Source organism: Canis lupus, chromosome 17 (genome assembly GCF_003254725.2).
Source record: "Canis lupus dingo isolate Sandy chromosome 17, ASM325472v2, whole genome shotgun sequence".
Lineage (NCBI taxonomy): Eukaryota > Metazoa > Chordata > Mammalia > Carnivora > Canidae > Canis > Canis lupus.
Window position 1 is genome coordinate 32431810 of NC_064259.1, and position 25025 is coordinate 32456834.

General features: G+C 37.1%; 1 protein-coding gene and 2 long non-coding RNA genes across 14 annotated transcripts in view; 1 reads left to right on the forward strand and 2 right to left on the reverse strand.

Annotated features, from left to right (window-relative positions):
- Nucleotides 1–6328, reverse strand: part of SLC8A1 (solute carrier family 8 member A1) — a 376683-nt gene extending 370355 nt beyond the window's left edge. For 2 of the 4 annotated variants that reach the window (XM_049095820.1, XM_049095819.1), the window contains exon 1: nucleotides 5977–6328. The gene's annotated coding sequence lies outside the window, so the exon portion shown is untranslated. The remainder of the gene's footprint in view (nucleotides 1–5976) is intronic. The other 2 variants (XM_025454073.3, XM_049095818.1) reach the window with 1 other exon arrangement.
- Nucleotides 453–25025, forward strand: part of LOC112664473 (uncharacterized) — a 59922-nt gene continuing 35349 nt past the window's right edge. The window contains exons 1-7 of one of the 8 annotated variants that reach the window (XR_004805950.2): nucleotides 453–5713; nucleotides 8230–8308; nucleotides 11806–11986; nucleotides 15814–15871; nucleotides 16993–17091; nucleotides 17170–17245; nucleotides 20824–20992. This is a non-coding gene — a long non-coding RNA (uncharacterized LOC112664473). Of the gene's footprint in view, nucleotides 5714–8229; nucleotides 11987–15813; nucleotides 17246–20823; nucleotides 20993–25025 lie in introns of all 8 variants that reach the window. The other 7 variants (XR_004805952.2, XR_004805953.2, XR_004805951.2 and 4 more) reach the window with 7 other exon arrangements.
- On the reverse strand, nucleotides 7750–24528 carry LOC118351113 (uncharacterized). 2 transcript variants are annotated; one of them, XR_004805957.2, is made up of 3 exons: nucleotides 24399–24528; nucleotides 20834–21016; nucleotides 7750–10193 (listed from the first exon to the last, which is right to left on the reverse strand). It is a non-coding gene; the product is annotated as an uncharacterized LOC118351113 (long non-coding RNA). The 2 variants fall into 2 exon arrangements; XR_004805956.2 differs by lacking the exon at nucleotides 24399–24528 and adding an exon at nucleotides 23988–24102.

Below are 25025 nucleotides of genomic sequence, written 5' to 3' on the forward strand. Positions count from 1 at the left end.
AGCACAGGCTTCAAATCCTGCCTCTTCTATTTACTTGCTGTGTGACCTTGGGCATAGTACTTAACCTTTCTATGTATCACTCTGTAAAATGGCTGCTTATCTTACAGAGCATTTGTCAGAATTAATAAATTAATATATGTGACTTGCTTAAAAGCATGCTTGGGAAATAATAGAGCTCAACATATGTCAAGATAGTTACTAGGAAACGTGCTCAGCATGGCATTAAGATGCATAGTTGGGAGTTAATAGATTTGTCTGAGTCTAGAATTCAAGGCTTTACTTCCCCTCCCGAAAAAGACTTTTTATCTCATAGCATGTATTTTATCTATATGGGTAAAACAGCAGTAAAACTAGGTAGGATTTAGAAATTGTTTGTAAAATTATATTTCTTTAAATGAAATTCAAGAATAGCTTGCAGTTGATATATATGATCATATATGATCACATTTTTTTTTTCTCTCCAGGGGCAAGCTGCTGAATAGACTAAAGGACTAGACTTATAATTACTACTATATATTATTATTAATTAGAACATAATGCATTACTCTGAATAGAGTAACTATTCAGTGGATTCTTCTATTTCTATCTAAAGCACACCTTTACTCAGACAATGATTCAAGAAATGTCTTAACTGGTACCCTTTTCTATTTATGATACTGGTTCATTTTTGAAATTGATTTTGTATGTCTCTTAATATTCATGAGTGAGTATATATCTGTATTTATTTATTCTTGATATAAACGGACAGTTTCCAGGCTCACCTTCATGGTATGATTTGGAGTAAGAGAGGAATTCAATGCTCATAATCAACAGTCAAAGAGTATATTCATTTAGTGCCTCCCAAAGGCTCAGTATTAGTGCTTGGTTGATTTTAGAAACTGGGTTGAAAGGCAGGCATTTAAGAATTCATCTAGAGGCACTTGAAGGGCTCAGTGGGTTAAGTGGTTAAGTGTCTGCCTTTGGCTCAGGTCATGATCTCAGGGTCCTGGGACCAGGCCCGGTGTGGGCTCTCTGTTCAGTGGGAAGTCTGCCCTGGCCCCCCACCCCCGCACCCCCACTGCCGTTCCTGTGTGTGCTCACTTTCTCTCAAATAAATAAATACAATCCTTTTTAAAAAAAGATTTCATCTATACTCTTTTTGAAATGTGATCACTCTTCTATTTGGAGTTTCTAGTTTCAGAGACTTCCTCAAGAGACCAATTTGATTTTAATATTGCGTACAAGGATGGTACCACCATTTATTGGTCACTATGTTAAACTCCTTGTTTGCATTTTGTTACTTAATCCCTTCACTGTAGTTTCTGCTGTTATTGTTCACAACTTACAGAGAAGAAAATGGAGGTCACAAAGATGATGTTACCTGTTCAGGGTCACACAGCCATGAGTATATTGAAGAGCCAGAATGAAATTCAGGTTGTCTGATTCCACCTACCCACAGCAGTCAGAACTCTGATTGCTGCTTCCATCCACTACCTTGAATTGTCTTCTTTATCCTGGGCTGAAAACTAAAAGTTTTAAATTTTATTTACCTGCATTTAGCCTAGACTCATTCCTTGCAGGGTTTGGACAACCCAGTCTTCATTTTCCACTTAAATAGAAAAAGTCTATGGCTCTACATATCATCATATTTTTGGCCAGTGTTAGTTTCTTATACATGTACTTTGATGTGTGATAAATTAATATATCTCCTGCATAAAGTCATGCACCCTCTTTCTAAAGGACTTGCCATTTTAGAGGGGCAAAAGGCAGGCAGCCCGGGTGGCCCAGAGGTTTAGTGCTGCCTTCAGCCTGGGGCATGATCCTGGAGTCCTGGGATCGAGTCCCACATCGGGCTCCCTGCATGGAGCCTGCTTCTCTGCCTGTGCCTGTGTCTTTGCCTCTCTCTCTCTCTGTGCCTCTTATGAATAAATAAAATAAAATATTTTTTTTAAAAAAAGGCAATGATTTGCCTATTCCTTAGAAAACTGTTGCTATCCAAAATTAACAAACCCTTTCAAGATGGCTATTTGATATTTGCTAAAACAATATAAAATTTCATTTAACATCTGTAGTTCAAAACCATAATGTAGCATATACATATATTCTTTATCTTTCAATAATTGTGGCTAGCATGCATATATTTCAGGCTAAAGTAATATGAGAAATGTCAAATAGATCCATATCAATCCTTTGGCATAGAGAAAACTTTTTTTTTTTTTTTTTTTTTTTTTTTAGAAAACTTCTTTTTAAATGTGCTTAAACTTCTAAAGAGGAACTCCTTGTCAGCCAAGATTACATCAATAAAACTTTCAAAGACATAATCTCTTTGGGAAAGAGCTCATTTTTAATCTTCAGTTGTGGTTCTGTTAACTCCCCCTGTTGAAATAAATTGAAGTGGTTACCACTTTTTTATTGCCAAAAGGAAGTGGTTCTTAACCTTGGCTGTGTATTTACATTTCATGGGGTAGATTTAAAAAGTAAACTCCTTTTGCCTGGACCCCATGAGCATATGTAGTTCATCAGAGGTGTAGTGGAGACATATCTCATCCCAAGTGATTCTCATGTGCAGGTAGGGGTGAGAAGCATGGGAAGAAGTCGATGGGATAGGAAAAGCCCCTTTTCTCCTCACTGGCACTAAAGTGCCACAGGAATTTATTCCCTTCTTGCTACTTTATATACCTTAAAACTACCTTTAAGATTTTCCTCTATCACAGAATTCTTCCAGTATCTTTCCATTACATTTGAAAATACTGTATAATTTTAAGATTAAGAAAGAAATGCAGCAGGGCACCTGGGTGGCTTAGTGATTGAATATCTGTCTTTGGCTCAGGTAGTGATCCCAAGGGTCCTGGGATGGAGTCCTACATCAAGCTCCCCGCAGGGAATCTGCTTCTCCCTCTGCCTGTGTCTCTGCTTCTTTCTATGTGTCTCTCAAGAATAAGTCAATAAAATCGAAAGAAAGAAAGAAGAAAGAAAGAAGAAAGAAGAAGAAAGAAAGAAGAAAGAAGAAAGAAAGAAAGAAAGAAGAAAGGAAGAAAGGAAGAGAGAGAGAAAGAAAGAAAGAAAGAAAGAAAGAAAGAAAGGAAGAAAGAAAGAAAGAAAGGAAAGAAAGAAGAAAGAAAGAAAGAAGAAAGAAAGAAAGAAAGAAAGAAAGAAAGAAAGAAAGAAAGAAAGAAAGAAAGAAGTGCAGCAAGAGCAGATTAGTTTTGATCAGAAAACCAAATGATCTGGATTCTAGGGAAACTTCACCTACCATTGATTAACCTCCGAGAAACTGTATCGCCTCTCTGGTATTCAAATCTCTTCCTTGGTCTCATGTCTTCTGTCACTTTTAAGGTTCTTGAAATCATCAGTGGTTTGTCTGAGACCAGTCAGTCTGAGACTAACCATCTGAGAAAATTTTATTTTATTTAAAGTTCCCAAAGGGATTTTTAAAAAGTAATGCTCTCATTTCCTTGAAACTTAATGACCTTTCTTGTGGGTCAAAATCTTTCATACCTCTGGAAAAGTAAACCTCTACTCTTTCTTTCATACCAACTCCCCTTTACATATTCAGGTAAGTTGTTTTCCATCAAAGCTCCTAAAAGCATTTGCTCTTCCTGATCATTGGAGTGCAACTGTCCTGGCCCAGGAGCTATTCTGACTGGCCCTGTCGTATACATGTGAACCTCAAATCTGTGCTGTATGTTTTTAGATAAATTTTGACTTCTTTATCATTCTTGGTTACCATGAATTTACTTCATATCTCAGCTAACTATAGCATAGAGCATCCAAGTCTTTTTATTTTTCACATAAGACTGTCAATACTCCTAATTCTCTTCTCAAAATATGACCTTCCCAAGATTTTCTGCACATACCACTAAGTGCTTAAGAAGGTGTAGTCAAAAGGTCAAGTGGTTTAACTATTTGTCAATTTTTTCCATATATATTTACATACTATATATAAAAATAGTAATAAATCTTTCTTTATTACTTATATTACACCTTCAAATTTGCTCGCTAAAGAAAAACAGGAGTAGGCATGTCTCATGAGAAATGTACACTTGAAATGTACTTGGCAGTAAGCAACTGAGAAAACAGCCAATGATGTCATATATGCATTGCGTCTGGTCACAAATACTAGTGACATAATTTATAATAACCTTTTACTTATTGAGAATTTCCCAGACTCCTGCTGTGCTGTTCCTTTCAAAAAACTGGTTGGTATGTAGTGTTTAATTAAGTGTCTTAAAGCCATCCTTTTGTAGGCCTGTTCCACTTTAGCCAAAGTTATGACAACTTGTCTCTGCGGGTTTAAAAAAAGAAGGCATAGTTTATTGCCTCTCTCTCTCTCTCAAAGTTACAGAGTATTAGTATTTTTAAGCAAGGTAAAATAGCCTATTTAGAGATGCATGAAGGGTAAGCTTCAATGTGCTGTTAATTTAATGTGTTGTCAGTGTAAATAACCTAGACATGAAAAGGAATAATTTGATAAAAACACCCATGTTTTAGTATTATAATTATTTTAATAATAATGAAGTATTATTATTGGAATAGAACCATGTTTTCTCCTTCTCTGCCACTTTTTTTGTATTACAGAACATTCACAATTTGAGAGAACCCACTGCATAACTATAGTCATCTTACCTATATCTCCTAAGCCGATTGCTTTTCCCGCTATCTGATTTATCCAAAGGACATCTCCTTGGTCAGTATTACAAATCATTTTATTATTTTCTTACACTTGTTTATGAATCATTTTGCATGTTATGCTTTGTCATCAGGAAAGGAAAAATCACATTCAATTTTTCTTTCTTTTTTTTCTCCCTCTCATGCTCTATTATAAGATTGAAAACCTAAATAATAAGGGAGTTCAAATCATGTGTGAAGTATAGACACATTATTCTCAACAAGAGAAATTTTAAATTCACATTTCATTTTCTTGTGCAAAAATTATTTTAATTCAATCTTGGAAAAACACACACATTTTACAGATACGACCTATAAATTTTTCTCTTGACTTTTGTGAGTGTTTGGTAATAGTTCACAGATTTTTGCCAACAATTTTAAAAAGACTGCGTTAATGATCTAATTATTGCAATTTGCTAGTTAACTAGAGTGGCATTTCAAAGTATTATTGATATGATTTGCCTGGATTAACCAGTATTTTAGAAAATAGACTAGAGTCATATATATATACTGGTATTGTTTTTGTCCTCACGTTTATACTTTTAGTTTGGATCCCTGAGACAGACAGCTTTTGTGGTTCTGCCACAATCTACTGTTCTCAAACATCACTTACAGTTAAACTATAATAATCTTTGGAGAAATCTCTCCTCAAGTTCGTCTGTTTCCAGTCATTAACAAAAAGGAAAGAAAAATGTTAAAGGTACGGAGAAAAGTCCAGTGCGTACAGCTGGTTTCAGCAATTTCAACTTGCGCAAGACCCGTGTTTGTGAAAGCAACTCAAGAATCTTTGAACAGGATGTAATCAACCTCCGATCTGCTGAGAAACACTGCAAAAATGACTTCCCCTGCCAAAAATAATAATGTCGTTTACAAGCAGCTCTTCCATGTCTAAGGAAGAACTAGCCACACGTGTGAGTTTATACTGGCTGCAGAGGAGCAAGCAAGAAGGGCAAATCCCACCTACCCCCGCCTAAAATACTCAGTAGCAGAACCCACGGGAATCTGTGGCCGGTTCCAGAGGTGCTGGCAATATCCAGGAAGATTCGTATCGACAGAAATCCAAATGGTAAGTGACCCCAGGACAAAGGGATTATATTTGGCAGCAATTCTGTGCTGTCACTTTCCCTCTGCAACCAAGCTGCCTTGCTTTGTGAAGGCAGAGCTGTTAAATGCTTCTTGGTCACCAGCCCCAACCCAAATCTTTCTTTTTTTTTTCCCCCTTTTCAAAATATCATTTGGCAGCTTCCCTTAAAGGACATCAAGAGCTCGGGAGGGAATATTCATGAATGATCCTTTAGATAAGTTTCATCACAAAAGCCCTGCACCTACCTCTGTCAAGTCTGGGCTGCTCAGTCCGCATGAGTTGGATGTGAAAAAAGACCCGGGATGATGGCTTCTCCGAATTTACCAGAAAGAAAGGACCTGGGATGCTTGTCCTTTAAGTGTCTCTAAACATGGTTTGCATAGCTGGATCTCTGCTTATCTGTGCCTTTCGGCTTTCGCTTCCATACATGGATCTGTTCCCAACAGTAACTCCAAGCTGTGGAAAAGAAGCTATCTGGCAGCTCTCCGCTTCATCCAACACATGGACGATAAAAATACACATATAGAGATCCTTCCAGCCAGGCCCAATTCCCACCCTGCCGTCCTGCCACTATGCCTTTTTGGAAATACACTTTCAGATTGGCATTTCTACTCCCCAGACGTTTAGAGAACAACCACCCTTCCCCTAATTCCCACACAGGGCTTTTAGGATGTGGGTTTGCTTCACTTTATGAAAACAGAGGCACAATTATAGTTCCTTACCAGGGTTTTCATCCTTAAAGATTTTAGCAATCAGATATGTACAAGACCTGCACAATGTTTAGTGAATGGATGAACATATAAATGAATGGTTAAACGAATGGACACTGTATGTGAATGAATATGATACATATTTATTGTATTTATTTAATTAAGAGTAGTTAAAAAAATTAAGAGTAGTTGTTAACATTTGGAATTATTTGTCTTAAAGGATCGGGTAGGATCAGAAGGTCAAAGTAATCAAAGTAATCAAAATCCCTAAGACCTCCTAAGAAGGAGAGGCCTTGTTCTTTCTTAAACAGCTGCTCATTTAGGATACGGTGGCAGTTTCTACTAAGCTACCATCTAGTATATAGTTTGAAATTTAATGTTAAAGAATATACACTTGGATAGAATACTAATTTCTACATTTGTTAACTGTCAACGATACTTTAAATGACACATAACTGTGACCTAAGTTTCAAGGATGGGGTTGGGGAAGGAGTCCTGCTCTGGATAATAAAGATGTAGGTGAGACGCACTCCTTCAGGGGCCTGTGGAAACTCCACTTAGCCTTCCAGCTCCTGGAAATTGGGCTTTTCCGCTTTAAAATTTCTCTCTTTTTTCTCAGTCTGTTCTTACTCTTGTGTGTATGTGTATGTTTATGTGTGTGTGTATACACATATATGAGAGAGAATTTCCGAGTGACATTTTTCCATTCACCATTTTTTTTCCAAAGTCATGTTAAAACTCTTATAGGATCTCCTGTCTGAAGAAGAAAAAAATCAATTTGAGGTATACAGCGTTAACTCATTTTCTTGTGTACTGAAATGGAACTAGTTTGCTTAAAACATTCCAGAGGAAAAGGGGAGGGGTAGATGAAACAAGATTGGCAAAATGATAACCATCACAGGTGGTTGAGTGGTCAATAGGGCACTCATTATATTATCCTCTCTACTTCATGTACGCTCCAAAATTTGTACAAAACAAAAGAGAGAAGAGTACAAAATAGATATATTAATGGTAAGTTTGAGGAATCTAGATTTGTGTAATCTCTGCATAACACACTAAGGCTGGAACAAGTAGGGGCAAGTTTTTTTTTTTTTTTATTCAGAACATTCTGACATTCAAACCTCCCATTCTCTCCCTTTAATCAGGCATCTATATTTGTGTGTATGTACATATATATATTCCATATAATAACACATTTTATTTTGTATATCTATACAATGTATCATATATGCATAATAATGTATTATCAATATAATAATATATGTTCTATATAATAATAATATATATCAAAGGAAAATTAAGATGTGATATATTTTTTAAAGATTTTATTTATTTATTCGTAAGAAACAGAGAGAGAGAGAGAGGCAGAGACATAGGCAGAGGGAGAAGTAGGCTCCTCACAGAGAGGGGAGTCCAATGTGGGACTGAATCCCAGGATCCCAGGATCATGACCTGAGCCAAAGGCAGATGCTCAACCATTGAGCCCTTCAGGTGCCCCAAGATATGATATTTTAAAAGCTTACCAAATGTAGGTCAATGATGGACATGGCAGATGGTGACTGCACACATAAGCCATTTCTGAAAGGAAAGTTCTTTTTTTTTTTTTTTTTTTTTTTTACTGTCCCTTGCAGCTAGGGACTACCATGTAACACTGTTCTGGCCAAGTAGGTATACATAGGAGTCTCCTGAGTGACACTTCAAGCAAGTGTTTATTTATCTGTTAAGAAGGGACAACGTTAGCTTTTTTCCTTCTTGACCTTATACTGCTTCTACCTATTTTCTTCCCAGAGAACAAACTTGACACCTGAAATTGCAGCAGCTGTTTGGTGACCAGAAGGGGACATGCAGGAGAAGAAAAGGCTGTGAGGTAAGGAGGCTGAACCAGACAGAAAGAACATCAGCTCTTGACAGCATCATTGAGTTGCTGTAGCAGTAAACTACCCACCCCTGGACTTCTTGTTCTTTGAGAAAAATAAAAGGATAATTAATACAAATAGTGGATTTCATCCATTTTGAGATCAGGCTTTTGTTGGGAATTCTTTTCTTCAGCTCCAAGTATCTCGGTGGACGATGGTAACGTTCAAAATTAAATTCCAATTTTTCCCCTCTGCACTCAACACTTCTCGATCCTTCCCCAAATCATTTAGGATAAAATATAAATGTCTTAGCTTAGTTCTCAGACATGTTTCAAGATTTACTTGCAATTCACATCTTAATCTCATCTCTGGTCACTCACCCACCAAGCTTCTTTCATTTCAGCCACCTTAATGACTACCGTGTGTGTGCAGCCTGGCCCGCTAGAATGCCACGGTTTTCCTCATACTTCTTATGCTATTTTCCTGTGCCTTTTCTTTCTGCAAAGAACATTCTCCTTTCTTTTCTATATTTAGCTAAATCTCCTTGAATTTCTAGGCTCAGATCATCAGTTCTTTTCTCTAGAGAGAGGACCCTGGCCATTCCTGGGTGGTTTAGGGTTCTAGGGGCACACATTATACATGTTTGCCCTCTTCCACTCTATAATTGTGGGGTACCTGCTGTTTCACTGGTTTGCTTTTTAAATCAGCTTCAAGTTCTATAAAGTCAGGGAACAGACTTCATTTGTACTTGTATTATTAGGACTCAGCATATAATAGACATTCAACACAATATTTAAATGAATAAATGATGAAATGGATACATCAATAAATTACTCTTGATGAGAAAGATAAAGAAAGATGTCATGGAATAATTGTATGGCTTTGAATGAGACACCTCACTCTTGAAGCAGGGTTAGGATTGAGAGAGGGACAGATACTGGCACAGACCAAGGAACAAGTACATATGTCCTGAGTTCTCGAGGGAATGAATGGGTAAATGAGAAGTCAAGAATTCTAGGTGGACAGAGTTTGAGTCATTGCCCAGGAGCAAGAATCAAGAAGTCAAGCACCAATCTGCCTGACAAATTGTGACGAGTCCAGGTTGGCTGAGGCTTGGGATCGAGGAAACCCTAGGACCTCAAGTGACAGACTGCACATATTGGTTTGGGGTATATTAAATGGAGGAGTTTTGGCACAATCAAAATTGTGATTTTTTTTTACAAGACTTAATTTTCCTTCTTGGTGGGACTTGATGATAATGGGATACTACAGCAATCTTGAAAGCAAATGTTTACCGAGATGAGCAAGAGGGTAGGTTCTTACTTGGCACCCTCTGCAAGAAAATTCTTAATGTCTTCTTTGTTTCTAAAGGGACATCTTACTTTCTAAATTAACTGCTGAATATGTTAGAAGAGAAGAAAGACAAAGAGAAGAGATGTGGTAGTGTGCAATCACCCATCAGAATGAAATGTTGGGGCTTCAGTTAGTTTAAAAATTGGTCTGCTATGCTTATATGATCCCTTGCATTTTAAATTCTGCCCGGCACATGGAAACACAGAATCATTGTACTTAACATAACAGATTGCATCTGGAAGGTCTCTTAAGTAATTCTAATAGTTCTATATAACAGGAATATTTAATTCATTTGGTGTTTTCATTATTTAAATATTTGATTATTTGTGCCATATATCCTTATATGTCAAATTACATGATCTGATTCTTTGAAGTCATCAATAGCAATTTAGCTCTAATCGAGCTGGCAGTCTCCAGGGAGATGATCTTGAGTAAATTCATCTCATTTTTGCTCTCTTCCAGGATTTGATTTTGCTCTTCTGTGCCATTTGCAAATGATAGGCCCTCCTGCCTCCACTTCTTTCTAAACTCATGTTCCATGATCTGCAAGAAATATTAAAAAAAAAAAAAACATTTGCAAGCAGATTTTTTTTTTTTTTTGTCTTCCAATTATGAGCCCTTGAACAACAGAATAGAAAGCCCAAACTGGTCTCATATTCCTTCTGGGCTTTAGTATCTCAAGCTCATCATAGGTGTTCAATGATACTCTTTTGACGTTATGTGGAACATAAGGACTTCCCTCCAGGAGAAAGCAAGCAAGTTGGGATAGCCATAGTTACTTGAGAGTTTAGTTCTATATTTCACTTAAAAAGCAAAAACAAAGCAAAACAAAATGAAACAGTATTCAATTATTTTTGTTCTCTATTGAAACCGTAGATTCTCCTTTGAAAGTGGATTAGAATATTCCTAGATTCAGGCACTGAGCCTAGTATATACTATATAATCTATTTATAGTACCTATTATAATATTCTATTTGTAAGCAAATAAATTCCTAAAGTAATATTTCTAAATAAATAAATTTTAAAAAATATTAAGGTCATTAATCTACTCAGGTTTTGCTGTTATTTGTGTTTTTTTTTGTCACCAGATACTGACTATAAAAAAAAATCAGTGTTTAAAAGACTTTATGAATTGTAGTAGTGCATCATTTAAAGTCTATTCTATATTATTCTATCTTCTATGTAGACAGCCCAGTTAAGCATGATCACGTCCATGGGCTTATCTCTACAGGACAAGTAGAGATATTAACGTACAATGAAGAAGTTTTTTGTACTGTTTTGTCTTTTCATATGTTTCATTGAGCTGTAGACAGAGTTTGATGAGATGAGCTGAAATAAAGGTAAGCAATTTCAATGTACTTTGATTGTAATTGTTGGATGCTTGAGTAAAGAGAAAATGTTGGAATGCCATAGCATTCTTTCTCAACATCCTCCTTGGACCCCAGAGAACATTTTTTTGCAAAAGAAGGTAATTAAAGGCACTGGTGAATGAGGAATCATTCTGTCCCCCAGGACAGTTGGAGCCAGACTGAGCAAGGTCAGTAAGGTTGGTACAAACTTGGAAGAACTCAGTGGTGATTTTGAGTCTGTAAAGACAGGAAAGCATTTCTCCAAACACCCTTGGCCATTGTTCCAAAAACTCAAGAGACTTTGCAAAAGTGCATGTTACTAAGCATTTCTTAGGAACTAACCATGTCCAGAGGCTCACACAGTAGCCAGCAAAGCCTATAAAGCATGTTCATCATCTAAGCTATTCATTAACATAGTAAAAAGGCATGGCAGCATTTAGGAAAATGCACAGATATTACATGGAAATATATATCTATATTTCTCCAAACCTGAGCTTATTTTATATGAGGTACTGTAGAACTACCAATGAGATTGCTTTCTGAAGGCAACAAGTTCAGTAAATCACTCTGCTTTTCTCCAGTCTTTTCATCCGGCCTGTAAAATTTCAACCATGATGAACAGAGGGAGTCTCTGGTCCAAAAGCCCCAAATTTCTTATCCACAAATACAGGCAAATGGAAATTGCAGTTCTTCAAAAACAGCATTCCTCATTGTAATTTGTTTTTCACTTGTTACAGAGTCAAATAACATTGGTAAGTGTAATAAAATGTTTCAAAATATTCCTGTGCTTGTTCATTTGCTTTGAGGACATAAAGAGGCAGATCTTAAAGCAATGTATTCTGATCGAGAAACAGCTGGAAATGGCAGCAACGTGATATGGAGCAATCAAGAACGGAAGGTTTATTTTGAATGAGAGGTGTTGTCCAGCTGTGAGACTGAGTGATTGCAGCTGAGAATGAGTGCAAACACAATCACTAGTGGCTCCAGGTATGAAGTTATTGAGGACCTGTCTTGTTTCATGTCTTTTTCTGCTGCCACATTCACAATACATCCATAGATTGCAATCCTGTCTGTGGAGGAGGAAAAAAGTTCTTCAGTTTATTCTTATTCTTAATGACAGCTTCTGAGCTGTCATGATTTGAAATTACAATGATAAAAAGGCTCCTTTGAAAAAAAAAAAGAATATATTCCAAAGCCAAATTGTGTATCGGACAGGTAAGAATGCTTCATCATTAAATGGTCTTGGATATGCATTGCCTCTACAGCCTGCCATCAATTTTTATGTCAGTTGTGCTCTGTTTTCTGGACTTGTATAGCTACGGGCAGAGACATTTCATTCTTCCTGGTCCCTGACAACATTATTATTTTATTGATATAGACCAAAGGAGCAGATCGATAATGATGTGCTTTGAATAATCTATAATTGCAACATTTTATATTTAGATACCACTTGAGTTTGGGCAGTATCTTAGCATACCTCATTTAATGAAACTTCGCTTCAACACAAGTATATTGTCCAAGATATGTGTCTCTTTAGGTCTCATTATTTTATAGTCATACTTTATGTGTCCCACACAGATATATCACAAACACATAAAGACAGGTACATAACTACATAAGAAACATTCCCCAATCTTGGGGTACCTGGGTGGCTCAGTCAGTTAAGTGTGCCTTTGGCACAGGTCACGATCTCAGGGTCCTGGGATCGAGCCCTGCATAGGGGTCCCTGATCAGTGGAGAGTCTGCTTCTCCCTGTCCCTCTGCCTTTCCCCTTCCCCCTGCATGGAGGGGGAACTCTCTCTCTCTCTCTCTCTCTCTCTCAAATAAATAAATAAAATGTTTTAAAAAAAGAAATAGTCCCCAAACTTATACTTGGTGCTTTGTTTAGAATATCTTAACAATATATTTTTTAAATAAAAATCTTTCTTCCATTTATATTGCAAAAATGACCACTTGATGATTAATAAATCTTTACTTTCTTGTGTTCCTGTATCTGTGTAAGGCCTTAATGGGCCACTAACCACATGAAATACAAACTTGAATAAAATAGAGCTCTTGACCTCAATGAGATTAAAATTCACTTGTTTCTTCAGCTAGTCCTTTCCAACTAGCATTCTCATTAGACAATTTCATTAAAAAAAGAAAAAAGTGCACTTATTTTAGAATCTTGGGAGTCAAGCTGGAGCCTGGACAGCCTTTCTACTTATTGGACTCTTCTGTCTATGCTTAGATGTACAACACTCTTTTTCATCTGGTTGCTTTTATAATGCAAAGGGCAGGAGCAAATTATTTGGAGTACAATCAGTGGGACCAGAGTACTGAAACATTCCTTTTCATGACAATGCCAAGTTACTTTATTTGTTCATGAAGCTCTTGAAAAATGAGAAAGAACAGCAGGCCTTCAAGAGAGAACAGAGAAAGAGTTGGCTCCCAACGCTTTCATTACCAAAAGAGGGTGTTAAAATGCATAGAAATGTTAAATCTCTACTAAAAAAAAAATCAATGAATGACACATCCAGTTGCAGCTCACTCAACCCTGATTTAACAATCATAGGAGATCTTACAAGGGAATGGTTCAAAGTATAAAAAGTATTTTAATTTCACCTGCTGAGTGTTAATACATTTGAAACACTGGAGGGGAAGCTGTCAGAGGGAAATAGAATATCTGTGCCACCACCTACACTCTCTCAAACAAAAATTATAATGTATTTGTATGGAAGGAAGTACAAGTAGTAGAACACTACTTTTATTAAAATGTGTGTGTAGGTTTAAGTGTCAGGTCTGACCATGAGACAAAATAGTTAATACCACTTATTGGTATTTGGACAGCATTTTTCTTTTGAGGATCCCAAAGCAATTTATGGGTACAACTCAATCTTTTTTGCTATTTGGAATCTTTGCCAGTGTGTTTTAGTACATCTAGCAACCTGGAAAGTGACCAGGTCTTAGGGTAGATGAAGCTTTTAGGGATTTAATTTCTTGTTGAGCCTGGCAAACAAGAGGGTAATGACCCCTAAACCAAGGCAACCCACAGGCAATGTCTTCGTGGATTGTGGCTACATGGATGTAGGGACATTATTCAGAGCTCCAACCCCAACATTGCTAGAGTCCACATAATGTTCTGCCAAATAACAGATTAAAAGGTCCAACTCCTTTGAAGATCCAGCATCCATACTCCGAAATGGCAGACAGTTTATTCCAAAACAAAGATCTGGTGAAAAGGCTACATCAGACTTTCTAGCATCATGGCAATATTTTAATTTTTTTAAAAAAGTTCTATTTAGAGCATTTATATTCACATCAATATAGTTATTTTGGGGTTGAAATGCCATACTAAAGAACCATTGGGTCCTATGATATTAGGATTTATGCAGGAAGGAACACATTGTTGCCATGGGGATGGGTAAATAGTCTTGATCTGAGACACTAGTTCCCACTGCCAAGACATGGGTGGAAGAAGGTGGTTCCCACAGACTTTGTTTTCTCTAGACTAAAAATAAAGCATGATTTCTATTAAAGGGCAATTAAAAAAAATTCTCGGGGATGTAGCCTAAAAGGAGTATACCCTATCATTTTCAGAACAATTAAGCAGTGAGCTCACTATCTAATATTTTGAGATTGTATTTGTATGCAATATTAATTATGTTCATTCTCTGTCACATCAAAGGTGGTGTTGCCACTGCAGCTTTTCTTAGTGCTGTTCACACAATCTTAAAAAAGAAATGGTTTATGGAGATTACATATATTACAGACACAAATTACTTCCTTTTAAGAGTTACAATATAAACTTAGCACTTTGGGGTTAACTCTTCAAAACTGTCACTCCAGTTTGTGAAACATTGCTCCAAATGGTTGTGATGAATGTGAATTCTGTTACTTATGGCTTTTCTGGCCTCTAGTCAAGAGATCTGCTACCATTTTTTTACTCTTAAATAATATGTCCAGATATCTATAAGTAACCCTCAAATTCATAAGGGTTTGCAGTGATTTTACCACCAATGATTTTGCCCTACGTACTTCATGTTCCTGTGAGATAGGCAGGGTTTGTTGTGATTAACCGTCTCCTTTTTTTTTTTTTATGGATTTAATTTATTTATTCATGAGAGACACAGAGAGAGAGAGGCAGAGACATAGGCAGAGGGAGAAGCAGGCTCCCTTCAGGGAGCTTAATACGGGACTTGATCCCAGGACCCTGGGATCATACCTTGAGTGAAGGCAGATGTTCAACTGCTGAGCCACCCAGGCGTCCCTAACCATCTCCTTTTGTATGTTGAGATGGAGCCTTAAAAACATCAAAATGCTTGCCTAAAGCTACATTGATAATATATGTAAGATTGAGCAAAAGTTCTCAAAATGAAAAAGACTTTTTGCCTCTACTGTGGCATTAGAAAAATGACATACTTCATTGCATACCATCAGTCCTATAAACTCTATCATTACATCATCGAGACTTCTAGATTTCATCCTGTGACAATTAATACTAGAGTAGCATCTGAATCATCTAAAAATTTTGTTGAGCTAAATAGCAGTTAAGGAAAATTATCCATTGGGCAGGATATCATTCACAATCCCTGAAAGGGTATTTATTTTAAGAAAATTTGACACACCTGGAAAGGAACGCATTTTCAGTTCATTATAAATTCCACTGAAATTAAGTTTTATTTTACCACTTTGAAGGTAGATTTCCTCTTCTTCCTCTTCCTCCTCCTTCTCCTCCTCCCTGCTTTCCTCCCATGGCCTTCTTAAGTTTATCATTGCACAACTTAACCTTTTTTTTTTTTTTTTTTTTTTGCATTACTTTGCTGGATCTCAAGGCAGCAAAGCCAGGTTTAAAAACAATTATTATTCTCTCTCATGCTGTCTTCCTCTAAGGTATGTTCTTTATACAGAATATTTGTTGGGGTGGTGGAAGGGGAGGAGGGCGGGGGGTGGGGGTGACTGGGTGGCAGGCACTGAGGTGGGCACTTGATGGGATGAGCACTGGGTGTTATTCTGTATGTTGGCAAATTGAACACCAATAAAAAATAAATTTATTATTAAAAAAGCAATTAAAACCAGTTTAGAAATAAAAAAAGAATATTTGTTGGTCTGTTTCCAGTTTTAAATGAGTATAATTCATCAAGGGATTGACACTCACTAAAGAACTAAAATGTATTTTGAATAACTGCTTCTCAAAAGTTCTAAAGAACCTTTCCCTCTTCTTAAACAACTCTCCTTTTCATGCTGGCTCATTCCACCCTGAATATTATTTTTAAAAGCGCTTGATTTGGTGAGAACTTCATTTTTTCAGCTGTCCCCTGGGAAAGAATTCTGTTGGTTCCTACCACCCAGGTCCCTAGAGTCAAATGTTTCATGTCTCCATGCAGCTTCCTTGTCATCCTACCCTTCATTCACATGAGCCACCCCCATAACCACCCATATTTTTATTTTCTCCTTAAATTATAGAATTGGCATCTTATGTTTGCACCAGAGAATCCTGCTTGTTACACAGAATGAAAAGAAAGTGTTGTAATTAGTGCTATTTCCTCGCTTGAGCAATACTGTAAAATAACCAAATATTTTTGTCATAAAGCATTATTTACTACAGCAGTGTTACATTTCTTCAAATCACTAGCATTCATTTACTGAGATGTGGTACATTTTACTTGGATCTCACATTGTTTTTCACAGGCAGCCTCCTTACCCCATTTTGGAGGAGGGAGCCCAAATGAGATAGATCTGTTTTGCAAAGCTCTCTACAGTCTTTATATGTAGAGCAATGGTTCCCAAACCACATCAAAATCAGCTGGGTTCGAGACCCACTCATTTGGATAGTGTAGCACTTACCGGGCTCAATTAGGAGACAGAAAAACTGAAGTACTGGTTGCCTAGGTAATTTCTCTAGGTCAAAGGCAAAAGTCATTTAGCCTTTTCTCCAGTCTAGGAATCTGTTTGCTCTGCTAATTGAACTACCCTAATCAGATCAATAATGTCCCTTATCTGCAATGAGGCAGGTAAAAAATCCATTCCAAAGTGGTGGTCGAGTTGCTTTTCCCTCCTTCACGCTGCCTGCTAATGTGAACCTTGGCATAACAGACACTACTTGGCAAAAGGTAAGTGCTCGGAAGTAAAAACCATATTCTCAGTGAATTCATTTATCCTTAACAGAGGCTTGGGTTTCCCCCTCAAAGGTCACTATGAAGTCACTGTGAAGAGATGCCTTCCTATCTTTTGAAATCCTGAGGAGTGGAGACTGGAGAAAACGGGGTGAGACCATTGTCCATCAGGATCCCTCTTAATTCATGTCTCCCTCTTCTGTGAATTTATAATAAACACAGTTCCCTGGAAGCCAGTATTCAGATCAGGGCCAGAAAATAAGCAGAAGTATATTCTAATCCATTCTTATCAATTATATATATTTCCCCTTCTCATTATTATGTTAAAGAAGGGATGATGAAAATTTGTCAATGGGAAATAATTAGATTGGAAACTTCTTTTCTCCAATCCAGTCCACTCGTCACTCTATGTTCCTCATGTCAGTAACCTCACAACCACTTGCATAGTCACTCAGGTTTGGAACCAAGCTTCCAATTGGTCTCCATGCCTCCTGCCTGGACTCCTCCTCTGTCCATCCCACATTGCATCCCGTATGATCTCTTCTAACCTTGTATCAGATTTTATCACTCTGCAGATTTAAATCTTTTAGTGGCTTCCCAGAGCTTTGTGGTTCCTCTCAAATTCCCTAACTTGCTATCCAAGCTCCTTCATGTAGCATGGCACCTGCCTGCTTCTTTTGGCTCATCTTGCATTCCAGTCCCACATGTATCCTCTACTCTGGTCCTACAAGCTCTGCCTCTGTCTTCAAGAATTTCACAAGTATAGTTTTCTTAAAACCTTTAGATTTTTTTCTCTACCCATTTAATTCTCATTCTTCAAGACCAAGCTCTTGAAAAGGACTTCTTCTGACTTCTTAGCAATGAAAATATTCTTTCTCTGTGTCTCTGAGACATCCTCAGCAGCTATTTTAACACAATCATATGAAATTACACTTGCTGGTTTATGGCTCTGTGTCTTCCACGGATATAAAACTCTTATGAGGGGAAAGAATGTGTCACTTTGACTTTATACGCCCAGGACCTAGAAGTGTGCATGGAATGTAAAAAGAAATCAAATTTGCTTTTGGAATTAAAGAAACTGAATGAGTCAATAAAGCAAGGAGATGGGTGATGTAAAGAAATATGTGATGTTTGCCAAGAAGGCAAACTTGCAAAGCCTATTTTCCCACAAACAATTTCTCATGGCTGAAAATCTCTTTTTGCAATCTCTCCTTCAATCGTTCCATCCTGCCGAAACCATGCTTTTCAGGCCCAGCCTGCTGATGCTCCCCAAGACTCTAGATGAGGTTCATTTCTCTCTGTAATAAGCATTTGTTGGGTATCATGTACTCTTGCTTAATCAAGCTAACTCATTTCCCTGAACCAATTAACTCAAAATTTCTATCTCTTCTCATATGTTTTTCTCAATTAATTAGAAAAGAAAGGAAATTCCCCTTAGTACTCCTGTATCTAAACATAGAAATCATCAACAACTTCTTTAGCCCCAACTATAGGCAGCTCCACTGCTTCGTGAAGCTCCTAGCACATTAAGGAATGAATGAGAGCTCCAGACTAAAAGACCTGAATGTGAGTCCCAGTCTTTCCACTTTCTGTGTCACATGGGATGTGTTACCTCCTCTTTGACCTTAGGCTTTTTCCAGTATATTGTGGATTATAGCATCTTCCTGTGCACTTTTGATACCAGGACTGGATGAGATCCGGAAAGCCTCTACTCCCTATCTAGCACATAGGTTCTTTGGAGATGAGTAGTAATTACGTGTGTTAATATGAAGAAACTTTCCATTGATATTGGATATACTCAATGCATTGAGTTTTACACTCCCAGGTCATGGAGTTTTCAATAATTTAAATCAAATTAAATAGGGTATGCAAGACAAGAGTGTCTAAATTCTAGATAGTAAAAAGGTATTTTATTGCAACTGTAATAACATTATATAAATTGATGTGAATACTGAGATCACTTGATTTCCTGATTGGAAAGTTTATTGCTGTCCTTCAAACACAGATATAGACACAAATGTGAAAGATAGCAAAAAATTCAGGCCTGAACATTTGCCCATATTGTCCTCCCCTTGGCCCGTTTACATAATTTTTGCCATTATTCCCATGGTTCTGTAATCCCCTTTCTGAGTACTCCATGTTCTTATTTTTTCTCATATTTGGCCTACAGCACCATTTAGAAGGCTTTATTAGACTCCTTTGTTTTACTAAATTGAATCTCCATGGTTTTCTTGTGGAAACCTTTCTGTTCTGATTTCTCTCCATTCGCATCACTAGATCCACCCTTCCTTTTTCTAGTTCATGCTCAGTGGCCTGAAAGATTAACCTCAAAAACATAATCACCTGGATTTCCTTGCCCTCTGGCTTTCAAATGGCCTCAGTCCTTCAAGAAGCTGTAGAAATGTATTGATGGCTGAGAGAAGAGCTAGACTGGTGAACTAGATTCCTCCTGCCACCAGCTCACTCCTTGCTTGGCCATAGTCCTGGTGGTAGTTGCCTTATGGCCACAACTTCTGTTGAACAGACCCACACCCATAGCTCCATTTCTCAGGAGGCTTCATTAGCACTATTCCTTCCCCTTATCTTTTCATGTGTAGGAGTGGTAGAGGCTTCCTAATATCAGAGTTCCTGGGTGGTTCATATATTCTTGTTGGACTCTGAATTCTACCTAAATAGCTCTAAAATCCCCCTTACAAAATCTTTTTCAGTTAAATCTATCCTTTGGAATCTGCCTGATTGATTCTCCACATACCCTCAGTTCCAAGAAAAGGATATTTACCTGCTGGTAGCTAACTCCAAGGGCTTACAGTGGGTGAGGAGATGAGATTACTTATTAAGTGTTGAAATTGAGGTCTACAGTGGTTAAATTACTTGTTCAACATCACATGGCTGGTCAATTTATGGGCAATTCATTCAAACATTTATTGAAACATAGAATTGATTGGGCAGTGGAGATAAAGATAGAATATTGCTCCTGCTCTTAATAATTTGTATTTCAGTGTAGGAGAGAGATGTATAAATTAATATTTAATATGTAGCAAGAGTCAGGGAGCCTGGGTAGCTCAGTGGATTAAGCATCTGAGCTTCAGCTCAAGTCATGATGTCAGGGTCATGAGATCAAGCCCTGAATCTGGCTCCACACTGGGCATGGAGCCTGCTTAGGATTCTCTCTCTCTATCTCTGTGCACATATGCTATCTCTCTCTAAAACAAACAAATAAATAAAATATAAAATAAAAATAAATTAAAATATAAAAAATTAAAATGTAGCAAGAGTAAATGGCCAATGATAAGAAAACCCAATATAATCTAGGCCTTGCAGATGAAACCAAAAGATGATATGGGAAAAAGATGGTCCTTTGAGTGGAGAGTAAAGCATGCCATGACGCAGTTCTGGTGTTTAGAGCTTTCTCCAAGCAGCATCTGTTTTCTCCTGGACTGCTGCAATGGGCTTCTATAAAGAGGTATATGGCCCATGCTTCCCATCTTCTAATCCATCCTCTACGTTGTGGTCATAATGTTCTTTTCAGATGCAAATCTAAGACAATTTTCTCCTTGAAACTCTCAATTTTCCTTAGAATTAAAAAAAAAAAAAGCAACTATGGCTAACAAATACTTATATGAACTGGTTTCTGCACCATCACCAACTTTACGTCTGGCTACCCACATTTTCTCTTTTTTGTCTTAATGTCTACAGCAGTCACCCCCTTATTTTCGTTTTGCTTTCCAGTTTCAGTTACCTCAGGTTCACTGTCATCCAGAAGCAGAGAATCCTCCTGACTTGACATCAGAAGGTCAATAGTTGCTAACACTACGTCACATTGCCTAGGTCGTGCACCTCACTTCATCTCATCAAACAGGCATTTTTATCATCTCACATCATCACGAGAAGAGCAAGGGTGAGTACAGTACAAGAAGATATTCTGAAAGAAAGACCACATTCACATAATCTTTATTACATTACATTGTTATAATTGGTCTATTTTATTATTAGCCATTGATGTTAATCTCTTACTGTGCCTACTTTACAAATTCATCCTAGGTATGTATTATAGGAAAAAACATATTATACTTAGGGTTAGTACTATCTGCAGTTTCAGGCATCCACCAGGAGTCTTGGAAAGTATGCCCACAAATAAGGTGGATCGCTGTATGACCTTCTCTTAAGTCCTTGAAAATGTAGTTCTCCTCTCACCACTGGACCTTTGTAATCTGTTCCCTACCTTTAAAGGCCCCTCTGAACCTCCTGCCATTTATTTTCTGTAAAATCTTCAAGCATTAGCTCAAAAAAGCACTTGCTTGAGGAAGCTACCTCTGAAAATCCTGACATAATAATCCACTACTTTTTGCAGCATCTATCACAATTCTAACAAAGTTAAATACATTCACTTACATCTTTTTCCCCTTTTGAGAACTGATACGATTTCCATTTCTTTACCGCTTGACCCATAGTATTAAATCCAGTGCTGCACTGAAGGTAGGAGCTCAATAGATAATTAAAAAAAAATTTTTTTTATTTATTTATTCATGAGAGACACAGAGACAGAGAGAGGGGCAGAGACACAGGTAGAGGGAGAAGCAGGCACCATGCAGGGAGCCTGACGTGGGACTTGGTTCCGGGTCATGCCCTAGGCAGAAGGCAACGCTAAACCACTGAGCCACCCGGGCTTCTCTCAATAGATAATTTTTGAATGAGTATGGGAATGATTATAAATGGCCTGGACTCCAGGTAGGCATTGTGCATTAGGGGAATGTGCACCTCAGGTGGAGTGATGATAAATGAGGCTAGAGAAGACTGCAAAAACCAAATCTTAAAGGGCCTTAAATGCAAAACAAATCCAGACTTACTCTTAAGTGTGATAAGCAGCCATTAGTATATATATATATTTTAAGCTTGGAATTTTTCAACTTTGTTGACTAACTGAAGAGTGGATTGGTACAGAAAGAAGCAAGAACAATTAAGAGGCAAATACAAATATCAGGAGAGGAATATTAAGAGCATACACTAAAGTAGCGTTTCTCAAATTCGTTACACATCATCATCACATGGACAGCTAATAATGCCCACAGAGGCACAGGCTCCTTGAAGTAGGGGAGCTTGTGGGCCTTTATATTTTTAACAATACAAATTTCCCCCAGGGGATTCTGATAGCCATACACTTGAGAGCCACTGAAGTAAATTTAAGATAGTGAGATGTAGTCTTAATAAAGTTGAATGATATATATTTTTTTTAAGGTGGGGAATGGGTACAAGTAAGGAGTCCATATTAACTTGTAGGTTATGGCAACAATGGCTAGTTCTGCCATTGGTTGAAATGGGAAGAGATGATTAGTTTTGGATCTTTATTAATGGGATTAAAGTCAGTCTTTTCTCCTCATTTTATTGGTGTTTATGTTCTGCAAAATCTATCCCAGTTGGTCAGTGAAAATCTGGGGTCAAAATCCCTCCTGACACAATAAAAGAGATTATAATAGAATTCATATTTTATAGTTCACAGTCTATGATAAGGTCTTAAAAATCACAAGTGATAAATTATAAGCATCTTAGAATATATTTTTTTTTCCTCTAAGTGTGTTGCTCCACTGTCGACTTGATTTATCTATGAAAGAAAGCATGTGAAATTCAGTGTAGTGCTTTTTTATTTCAGTAGTGTTAAGTATTTGCCCATTTGTTGCCAAACCCTTTGTGATTCACAGAAGTTTAGTATTAGCATCCAAACTCTGGATAATATTAAATCTTGTGAAAGATCAACTGAGAAAGTGTTTATTCATCATGTGAATTTAAGGAGGTACCACCCACAATTTAGTGTGGTGCTAATATTTGCTGATTCCTAATAGTACTACTGAAATTTTAAAAATGCATTGCAGATTTAATATTAGTTTGGCATCTTTATAATGCCTGGAGAATGGTAGATTCCCGGGATTTGCACTTTAAGAGACAATATAAGGCTGGGCAATATCCAGGAGCAGGAATCAGGAAAGGTCCAAAACATGCAATGGTCTATGTTGTTAATATTCCTGTACCTAATTTTACCACACAACACAATTTACCCTAAATATGTTTTTAAGTAAGATATTAAAATGTCCCTTCATTTGTCATAATGACAGACAATCTGGAATGGTAGAAAGGACTTAAGTTCTAGTCCAGACACATAACCAACTGTGGAATGTTGTGCTCCCCACTTTAACATTTGTGTGTCAATTCCTCTGCTTTAAAATGATGGGAATGGCTAGTCTCTAAAAATCCTTTTCTGGTTCTACAATTCTGAGATTCTGGGTTCTATCGACTGAGCATCTGTATAGTTTTTAATAGAAATGTGATTTCATCTGGGAACATCTGTTACAGTTTATAACATATTTTACCAAGTCCTTGACCTTAATTTTATCATAGGCATCAGATGTTCCTTCACAGATTCTACTCTGCATCTTATTGAAGGAACATCAGTTATGCTTGTGTCTTGAGTAGTGTCAATCTGCCTAAAAAAATATGCCAGATTTGTTAACATGATCATTAAGTGACTTCTTAATTAAGATTGTCAATATCACCAGTGATATAATTCAGTGCTATTTTAGCATTAGAAATTACATAAACTACTCATTTACATTTTTATTTTTATACTTACTGCAAAATAAAAGTATTTTTGTTAAAGGCGTCATACTTTTTCCAAATAAACATGGATTCTAAAATAATTCTGTGACATACATATTAATTGACTAAATATACTGCCATTTGATATCTTCTAATAAAACAATATTTCCTTACAAGTAATTATAACTTTTCTATTATTAATTTAGAAACTTGCTTCTTTACACTGGAAATTTAATTTTTACGATTTCCTGGCTATAAGAATAGTTTAGATAGGGCCATAAAATTCCCCCAGTTTTTTTACTTACTTGACACCAAGGAGATAGAGAGGGAATTTTTCAATCTTTTCCTTTACTATTTGCTCATTAAAAGAAAAGTGCAGTCTTCTATGGTTAATTATTAAACCAAGGCAAATCTTTGGTTGGAAGAAAGGAAAATAACGTGTAAACAAACAACCTGTTAGACTCAGTGCACTTTGGTGCTTTGCCTCTCTGCATCTCTATTTTCCAATCTGCAGATGATGGTGGGAAGGCATGAAATAGTAATCATCTTGTGAAATGTACTGAAAATTATTTGACATAACAATAGTACAGCTCTTGACCAAGAGTTATAGTCGCCAAGAAGCTAATTTAATGTGCAGAATTAAGCGACATGTAAGAAGCTTCCCTGGGCTCATGCTGTTTTCTGATCGCGTGTTAGAAACATTCATTTTACTTTACCTCATCTACTTTCCTTTACAGCAAGTCTGACAAATGTCCATAAGTGTCTTAGGCCTCCTGACGCTGTCTCCCTTCCTTCTGTTCCTAGTGCTGTATTGTTGGTTGTAATTGGTCATGTGTTTTCAGCATCTGGGGATCAAGTGTTGATTTTCTTTCCCAATATGGTTGTTTTTTCAAATGAGCTTCCTATTCCTATTTTAGCTTTTTTGATTAGCCTTATCTCTGTTACTTCTCAGAAGTTCTTGATTACTCTATAAAGGAAACTTAGAATCAAGTATATATCCTTATGAGAAATAAATACTTTTACTAATTTGCAAAAGAAATTCTAGAAAGCATAGTGGAGGCATGCATTACCTTTCTCTGATTCTTTTACCGTATCGTATCTCTATCTTTCCTGGTTCCTTTATCCCTGGCTGATTTCTGACCTCTGCCTGTCTGCATTGGGTGCTTTATTCAGCCACTTGGAATCTTCTGCTGCCACAGAGCTGAGTCAGCTCTGCTGGTGCTTAGAAAGTCCCAGGACCTTGCAGAGAGGGATGGAGACCAGTGACAGAAGGAAGGGGAGGAAAAATATCCCCTTGTACTGTGCTTTTCAAAAGTAAAAAATATGCCTCCAAAGAGGGCCTC